The sequence below is a fragment of the Pinus tabuliformis genome, chromosome X (genome assembly GCF_031772625.1).
Source record: "Pinus tabuliformis cultivar Carrire ecotype Pingquan chromosome X, CPIR1, whole genome shotgun sequence".
Taxonomy (NCBI): domain Eukaryota; kingdom Viridiplantae; phylum Streptophyta; class Pinopsida; order Pinales; family Pinaceae; genus Pinus; species Pinus tabuliformis.
In genome coordinates this window covers 178,833,943-178,843,045 of record NC_142308.1, presented here as the reverse complement: position 1 = coordinate 178,843,045, position 9,103 = coordinate 178,833,943, and positions in this window count along the sequence as shown.

The window sequence follows — 9,103 nt, the reverse complement described above, 5'->3', positions numbered from 1 at the left end:
CTTAGATAGTTTTTTATGATTTATTAGAAATATCTACAGTTGTTATTCTGCTTTTTAAGATTGACATAGCTTAGGAGGTAGTCCATTTCATATATCTATTTCTTAGCAATAGTTAGATCAGATTTTCCAAATTCAACTCATCTTTTCCACATTGACATGTAATGATTTTTAAATGAAAAGTGAATCAGATTTGATTGCAGGGTTATTGATCTGCAAGCAATGATTCTTTCTATCAACTCCATCTAGGCCTTCTCTACCTGCTTTTGATGCATGCCAACCTATATTCTAAACCTCTATTTTCCATCCACCATGAGTAAGTTGTCTTAAGAAAATCTAGCATTCTTGGAGTGTTGGGCTTGGCCTTCCGTGATTTTCACCTTCCCTACACCTTTCACAATTGTCATACATCCTTCCAACATTTCATCTCACCATTCTTACCCTCCAAAACCTCTCATCCAACTTCTTGCAGCAGTTCAGGGTATCCTGTAGCAGTTTAGGACATCCTGTAGAAGTTTCTTGCAGCAAACCTACAGCATCCTGTTTTGACCTTTTTTTGACCTGAAATGATAGCATAACCTAGTGTAGGATTAGGTTAACCCATCAACTTGGACTCCATGACCAGAAGTTCCATCTAGACTAGTCCTTTCACTCCTTTCTCTCCTGTTATATCGGATAGAATTAGCTTTTATATTTCTGGATTTAGCAATTAGAACTTTTATCTATTCTACAAGTGTGAATGAGATAGTTAATGCATGCATGTTTGAATTCTAAAATGATAGAATAACCTTCTATTTTCAAGCAACCCTGGTAGCTAGATGATCAAGTGCAAGATTAGCATTGTTTCCTTTCTACAAGTGATTTGTGTCATTTCATAGCTAGATGATTTATGTCATTTCATAGTATTTACAAAATGGCAACTTTCATTTCCTTAATTGACAAGCATTTACTTTCTATACACTAGAACTAGCCTTTACATTCTTCTTTCAGTAGTCATACTCCTTTTAGTTCAAGAGAAGAATGGTTTGGAACCCTAATGGTCATGTGCCCCAGTTGAGAAGTAGCATGAGTATAATGATGCATATGTTGTGTATATAGCACTGTCACATTCAAGTTTGTATGAAACCCTAGGTTGATAAAGTAAAGCTAGTAGTCTTGGGAGTTGCAACATTCTTGCTACAATACTAGGGGTCATCATTATAATTGTGGCATTATACATGGTAACTAGGATAATTATTGGCATGATGTATATATACTATTATTATTATGATTATACATGTATTGCACTAATCTTGGTGATCTTGTAAACGAGAAATCCTCCCCTGAACTATACTGAGGTACATTGGTTTGTTTATGAATTGGTTTAGGTGACATGGTATACTTTACAAGAAGAGAAGATCAAAGATGATTGGAAAGATAGTAGACTACAATTCTATTGTAGTTACTACAACACCCTCCAAAATTTTGTCTTACACCCAAATTTCGGACTCTTCCTTGGTATTTTCCTTATTGTTGCAAACACTAAAGCTCATTTCATGAACTTTCTCAAAGTTCTTTGACCCCTTTTGCATGTTGGATTAACAGTTGTATTTTGGCATGTTCGAATTCCGTACAATGTTTTTGAGCCTTTTCTGGAAGTTTTGAAGGTCAGTCTTTGTGTATATTATTTGTCCCAACCATGAAAGCATCTATCGCATCCATACACAAAGTCTTGAGCACTATCGCATGTGTCGTTGTGGTCGTCCTAAAATCTATCTTAACTTTCGCACTTGTCGTATCTTTTCATGAGGTAGTCACATAGAGGGGAATTATTTTTTTATGTGTTTTGATGATCTATGTTGTCATGTCGACAAAGTATGCTAAGTGTGTGATCATAGTTGAGGTTTATCATGAGTCCATCTCCCTTCCCGCACTTAGCCATTTTCGGAAAATCCTCCCAACAGGGAAATTAGCTTGACCTGGCTCCGACTGAACTGTGCACTACATAGTCTTAGCCCTCTAGGATGTGACCCTACTACCTAAAACTGCACAATGCGTAGTCCCTGCCTTGCGGGGCTACTATTCTGCACAATTCCTGAGTCCAGCAATGTCCCTTAACCTCCAGAATTGCGCAGTTTTGCCTCCTAGTTTGCCTTGAACTGCACACTTCACATCTTCAACCCTCAACCCTTTTCCTTGCCTACTGGAACTACATAATGCATATAAGCCCAGTCTCCCTTGGCCTCCAAAATTGGGTAGATGCTTCCTTTAGTGTCCTTCCCCTCAACTGGACCAAACTGCCTCTAGAAGCTGCACAGTTCTTCCTCTCAAACCTTCCTGAGCTGTGCATTATGTAGTCTCAGAGCCCAAGCTCTCCCCGTGTCGGCTGGAACTATGTAATGTGAATTCACATGGCCCCTATCCCAAATTTGTGACTTGTCATAGGCTTAGTTCATGGATAATAATGCATCATCCTAGACTAGGGGGTTTTCAGATTGATTTCATCTTGTCATGAGTGAATTGTAGGAACAAGTACACTATCAAGTCATGGTGAGATGATGAAGAAGGAGAAGAAGAAGGGAAGCATGCCTAAAGTCTCTTTTGTAGTTAAACTCACAAGTGGACATATCAAGAGGAAGCAAAGGGACACAAGTTTTCAACTACCATCCAAGACTTAAGATCATTGAAGACTCTGCATCACCAAGCCATGCAAAGGAGAAGAGAAATCACATCCAAGAAGACATCCAACGCTTAGCAAAAATAGGTAATTGACATTGCCACATTATCAAGTAATCCATGTCAACAGTGTCATGTCATGTCATGTCATGAGTATTCATATGCCACATCACTATTGTGGACCATGTATATTGTATTCAAATATATTGTAAAGTGGAATTCCAAAGGACACACATGAATATGAAGTCATGTAAGTTGAAAATTCATAGGAAGTTGAACAGTCATAAGGGTGGTCAAAGAGTCACAAGGGGGAAGCATCACCCCTTGGTTATATATACCCCCTCATTGTATGCGCAAAGGACTTTTCACCTTGGCTCCTCCCGTAAAGCATTAGAGAGATCAGCTAGCTCTTTGAGGAGCAAGGATTGGCTCCAATGTCCCACTTCTAGGGCTAATGATGTACATTGTAAACATGTATCTTGGAAATTTTTCTTAATAACATAAACCTTTTAAGGCCAACACATTATTCATGCATAGACAATGAACGTTTGTAAGACTATTCTATGGACGTTTGTATTTCATGTTTTCTTTAACATGTACTAATATAGTTGAACTATTTGGTTATTTTAGTAATTATCTTGTTGAGAACATGTTGTGATGGTTTTTATTGTTGTCCAATCCTTGTTGACTATTACGTGGGATACTAGATGTAGAAATTCTCACTGTAGATTAACCTGATTATGCAATATAACTAAAGCAAAATACTTAATCTACTTTTACAATCAAAATTGTGGAAGCTTAATCGATTTGAGCAAGATCAAGCAGAACACATATAATATAGAAGAAGAATCAATACACATGAAACACAAAAGAATACTCTAGGGAAAGCCTCATCTAAAAACCCTGGTGTATGTATTATCACACAAGTGGAAATATCTCAGGATTACACACAGCTTTATCTCTCATAGCTATCCAGCTCTCAGTACAATCCCTCACTGCAGCTCATAGACAAAATAGACTACTCATAAAGCCTTCTCTCTACCCTCCAAGCCTCCTATTTCCTTGCACAGTTTTCCCTAGGTACTCTAGTTGTAACCTTGTGTGACATTGATATCATACATTGCTCTCACTCACTGTAAAACTGCGCAAATCTCAAGGAATGAATTCCTTCTGCATGCAAGAGATTTTCTTATAGGAAAATTCTTGCAACTGATAGTACACTGTCCATGTCTTTAATCTCAACTGGGTCTTTGTCTGAACTAACATGCATGAGTTATTTATGATAGAATCTTCAGTTATCTGGAGTACACTAGTTTCATGCATGCATGCATTAACTGACTGAACTCACAATTAGTTCCTCAAACTGTTTGGAACTAATTTAACCGGACTTAACTCAGTTAACTAAGCTAACTAATTACAACTCAAATACAACTCATCCTTATCTCCTTAATTAAGGGATAACTTCCTTAATTTAAGGAAAAATTGTTGCATGACTTCACAAATACTTCTAGCTTGAATTTCTCCAACTAATTAACTCAAGATTAATTAATTAATTATTTTTCAAGCAGCTGGTGAGACTAAATTTGAATTTTAACTCTCAATTGTAATTCAAGGACAAATTAAAATTGGAATATTCTTGTTGCCACATTTCAAAACTCCCTCTCAACAAGAAAGGGATTATCTGCCACCCCGATCCTGTCTCTATGGAACTCGAATTTACACTTTGACAATGCCTTAGTCAAAATGTCAACATCTTGCTCCTCGGTCGAAATATACTGCAACAACATGATCCTCCTTGCCACATACTCTCTGAGATGATGATACCGAATGTTGATGGGCTTGGACCTATCATGAAATACTGGATTCTCAAAGATTTTGATACAACTCTGATTATCACAATAGATCACAGTTGGATCCATCCTCTGATCAAACAAACCAACTAGAATTTTCCGCAGCCAAATGGCCTCACATGTTTCCTGACTTGCAGCCATGTATTCAACCTCTACTGAGATGAGTGCAATCGACCTCTGTTTCCTAATGTACCAAGAAACTAGAGCTGAGCCAAGGTTGAAAATTCCTCCTGATGTGCTCTTCTGATCTGATGGATTCCCTACCCAATCTGCATCAGTGAAGCCCTGTAGCTTCACTCCCTCTGTCCGTCTATACCATAATCCATACTGAGATGTGCCTCTGAGGTATCTCAAAACATGCTTTACTGCATTCCAAAACATCTTGGTATGCTAAATTGTAGGTTTGAACCCCGTACAGAAATTACCTGCATATGTATTCTAAAGCACAAAAAATAAACAATGCGAGAGCATAACACATAAAACACATATACACAAATATTTTCCCCTGGGTCCCAAAACCAGGACCACCAGCTTGATTTTTCATTATATTCCTTTCAATGTTACAGTGCATATTTGTACATGCTGAAGCATCCAATACCATGGAACGAAAACCATCGCGTCCAAAACCATGGACCGAAAAACCATAGGTAGGTCCGCCAAACCTAATATAGGGTCCAAAAAAAAAATTTCCCTGGGCGCAATTCCGGACCCCGTAGAGGGGGGCTACCCGTCCCCCCTGTGACCCCCCCACTGTGCAATCGGTGCAACGAAGGGGGAGCTCCACCCCCGCTCTAACCCCCCTGTTAACTATGTAGGTTAGTCGTGGAAAGAATATAACACAACCCAACATTCTACCACTTGCTGTTTTCTTTCCACAGGGGGCCACAGTAGAGCTTAGTTATTTTTCCAGCCCTGAAACACCCATTGTTTCTCTACGCCAGGAGAACTTCTTAGAGCTCATAGATTTTTTCAATGCATCTGCAGTATTCTTCAAAGTGTCCACCTTTACCAGCAACACCTTTTTGTCTTCTATCATATCCCTCACAAAGTGATATTGAACATCAATGTGCTTTGTCTTTGAATGATAAGTAGGGTAATTTTCCAAGCGAATTGCACTTTTGCTGTCACAGTCTATCATGATAGATCCCTGTACTAACCCCATACTTGAACACAATCTCTGCAACCAAACTACTTCCTTGCTTGCATGAGTGGCTACCATGTATTCTGCCTCTATAGTTGATAGTGCCACTACAGATTGTTTCTTACTCATCCAACTGACTCCACCTCCAAATAGGTTAAATACATACCCACTTGTAGATCTTATCTGGTCCAGATCTCTAGCCCAATTTGCATCAACAAAGCCATGAATATACAACACTCTGTCCAATCCTGGACTTCCTTGGTAGCACAAACCATAATCACTAGTGCCACGCAAATACCTGAAAACCCGCTTCACTGCTGTCCAGTGCTCCTTCCCTGGTTTTGGCATAAACCTGGTCAATACTCCCACTGCATGTGTAATGTATGGTCTAGTACAGAACATCTCATACATCAGGCTACCGACTACACTTGCATATGGAACACGAGACATCTCCTCTTCCTCTTCTTGTGTCTTGGGACACTATTCAGTAGATAACTTTACACCTACAGGAATAGGAACCTTCACTAGTTTACTATCTTGCATATTAAACCTCTGCAATATTGTCTCGACATACTTCCTCTGGTTTAACCAAAGCTTCCTCTTTACCCGGTATCTTTTAATTTCCATGCCCAAAATACAATTTACAGCACTAAGATCTTTCATGTCGAATTTGGAGGACAATTGGGTCTTCAAATCCTGGATAATTTCTTTGTCATTTCCAACTAGCAACATATCATCCACATGCAAGACCAGATAAATAACACGATCACCAATTAATTGAAAATACACACAGTGATTTTCTTTCCTTCTAGTGAAGCCAAGTCCTCATATAAATGTATCAAATTTCTAATACCACCTCTTTGGTGACTGTTTTAACCCATACAAATACTTCTTTAACTTGGATACCAGTTCTTTCTTACCCTTCACCGCAAAGTCTTCAAGTTTCTTCATGTAGATCTCCTCTTCCAGATCCTATGAAGAAATGTTGTGTTCACATCCATCTATTCTACCTCAAAATCAAAAGTAGCGGCAACAGATAAAAGTAATCTAATAGAAGCTACCTTGGTAACAGGAGAAAAAATATCACCAAAATCAATTCCTGGTACCTGGGAATAACCTTTTGCTACCAACCGAGTTTTGTATTTCTCCACCTTTCCTTCTGCATTTGTCTTCTTCTTGAATACCCATTTGCTGCCAATGGGTTTCCTTCAAGCTCAAAACTCCACCACATCCCAAGCCTCACTTTTGTGCAAAGATGCCATTTCATCAACCATGGCCTCTTTCCAGAGTTTTCCATCCTCTAAATATACTTCTTCCTTCACAGTTCTGGGATCATCATCAGTAATAGATAAAGAAAAATTTGAACAGAAAGCAAATGGACTATACCTTTCTGGTTGCCTTCTTTCTCGAACTGATCTTCTCATACCCGGAGTTTGTGGCTCTTCATCTTCTGATTCCTCCTCTGTTGTAGAGTCTGATTCTTCCTCCTTTAGCTAAAACTCTATCTTCTCATGTTCCTTTGGTTGGACTTCATGTTTAATAACATCTTTCACCTCTCTAAACACCACATCTTGGTTGTACACAACCTTCCTTGTTACTAGGTTCCAATGCTTATAACCCTTTAAACATCCTTATACCCAATAAAGATGCACTTTTCAAATTTACTATCCAACTTGGTTCATTTCTCCTTTGGAACATGTACATATGCATCACATCCAAATACCCTCAGATGTGAAAGAGAGGGTTGCTTACCAGTCCATACCTCTTGTGGAATCTTATCCTCCAACACTGATGAAGTTGATCTGTTTACCAAGCAACATGTTGTCTCCACCACCTCTACCCAGAATTCTTGTCCTAACCCGACAACACTGAGCATGCTTCTTGCCCTTTCCATCAACGTCTTGTTCATTCTTTCTGCAACTCCATTTTGCTGAGGTGTATATGGATTAGTCTTCTGTCGTGCTATACCACACTTCTTACAGAATTCTTCAAATTCCTTACTGCAAAACCTATCAAAGACTTCAGATTTCTTCTTAAGGAAATATATACATGTATTCCTTGATAAGTCGTCTATAAATGATACATAGCACACAGACTTAAACAGTGATGGAACCTTCACAAGTCTAAACACATCACTGTGCACAAGCTCTAATATCTGTTTTGCCCTCTTACCACCAAAGGGGAAACTCACCCGATTCTGCTTCCCATATACACAATTTTCACAGAAATCAAAATCCAGGGAGCTATTACTCGTACCTTCTACCATACCTTTACCATGAAGTATTCAAAGGCCCTTCTCTCCAATATGTCCAAGCCTTTGATGCCATAACATAGTCTTCTCTCCAGAGACCACTAGATTTTCTGCTCCACTTTCAGGAACCATAGAACTGTTGCACCCATCAACAACAGTGCTACCTTACAGCTTGTACAAAGTTCCAGTCCGAACTCCCCACATCAATACCAATGCTCCCCGAACCATCTTGCAAGTATCCTTCTCAAACATTGTTTTTATACTTGCATCATCCATCTTGCTTACAGAAATCAAATTTCAGGCTAATGCAGGCATATGCAGAACAACCGAAAGTGTTCTAACCCTTCCACCTTGCAACTTCAACTTTATTTTTCCGCGACTAACGATTCTAGCCTTCCTATCATCCCTTAAGAAGACATCACCACCATCGTATTTATCATAATCGCAAAACCACTCTCTATGGGGAGTGAAGTGAAAGGATGCACCTGAGTCAATCAACCATGCCTCATGATCTACATGCGTACTTGAAGAAGCCAAGTACAAATCCCCACCTTCATCTGAGGTGGTTTTCGCCTCTGTGGAAGAAGCATCATCAGATCCCTTTCCTTTGTCAGGATTTTTAGATTTACAATCCCTTTTGTAGTGGCCTTCCTTTCCGCATTTCCAGCACACCACCTTTACAGGTTTTCCTAGAGATTTATATCTCTCTCTAGAGTTAGATCTCCCAACCCATCTGTGTTGATAGTGCCAAGATTGATATGATAGATGAGTACCTTACTACAGGAGCAAAAGTATCATCATAGTCGATCGTCTCGACCCGTGAGAAAACACGGGCAACAAATCTTGCTTTATGTTTCTCCATACTACCATCAGCAACTTGATTTACCTTGTAAAGCCAACAGGAAATCACAACTGACTTGTTCTCCGGTCTTGGAACCACATCCCAAACATCGTTCCGAACTATGGAGTCATACTCCTCCACCATAGCATCAACCCAAATTGGCTGCTGCACTGCTTCTTGAAAGGAAGATGGCTCGGTCTCAACACATTCCCCAACAAGGGCCATGTATCCAGTTTACCCCTCAGGTGACCTCCTCTGTCTACGCTGAGAAGATGGTTGTCCCACATTCTCTCTCACATCCGACAACAATTTATCAACTTCTCTTTTTGTGTTTCCATAACTATTACCGGGAATAGTGTCTATGCAGA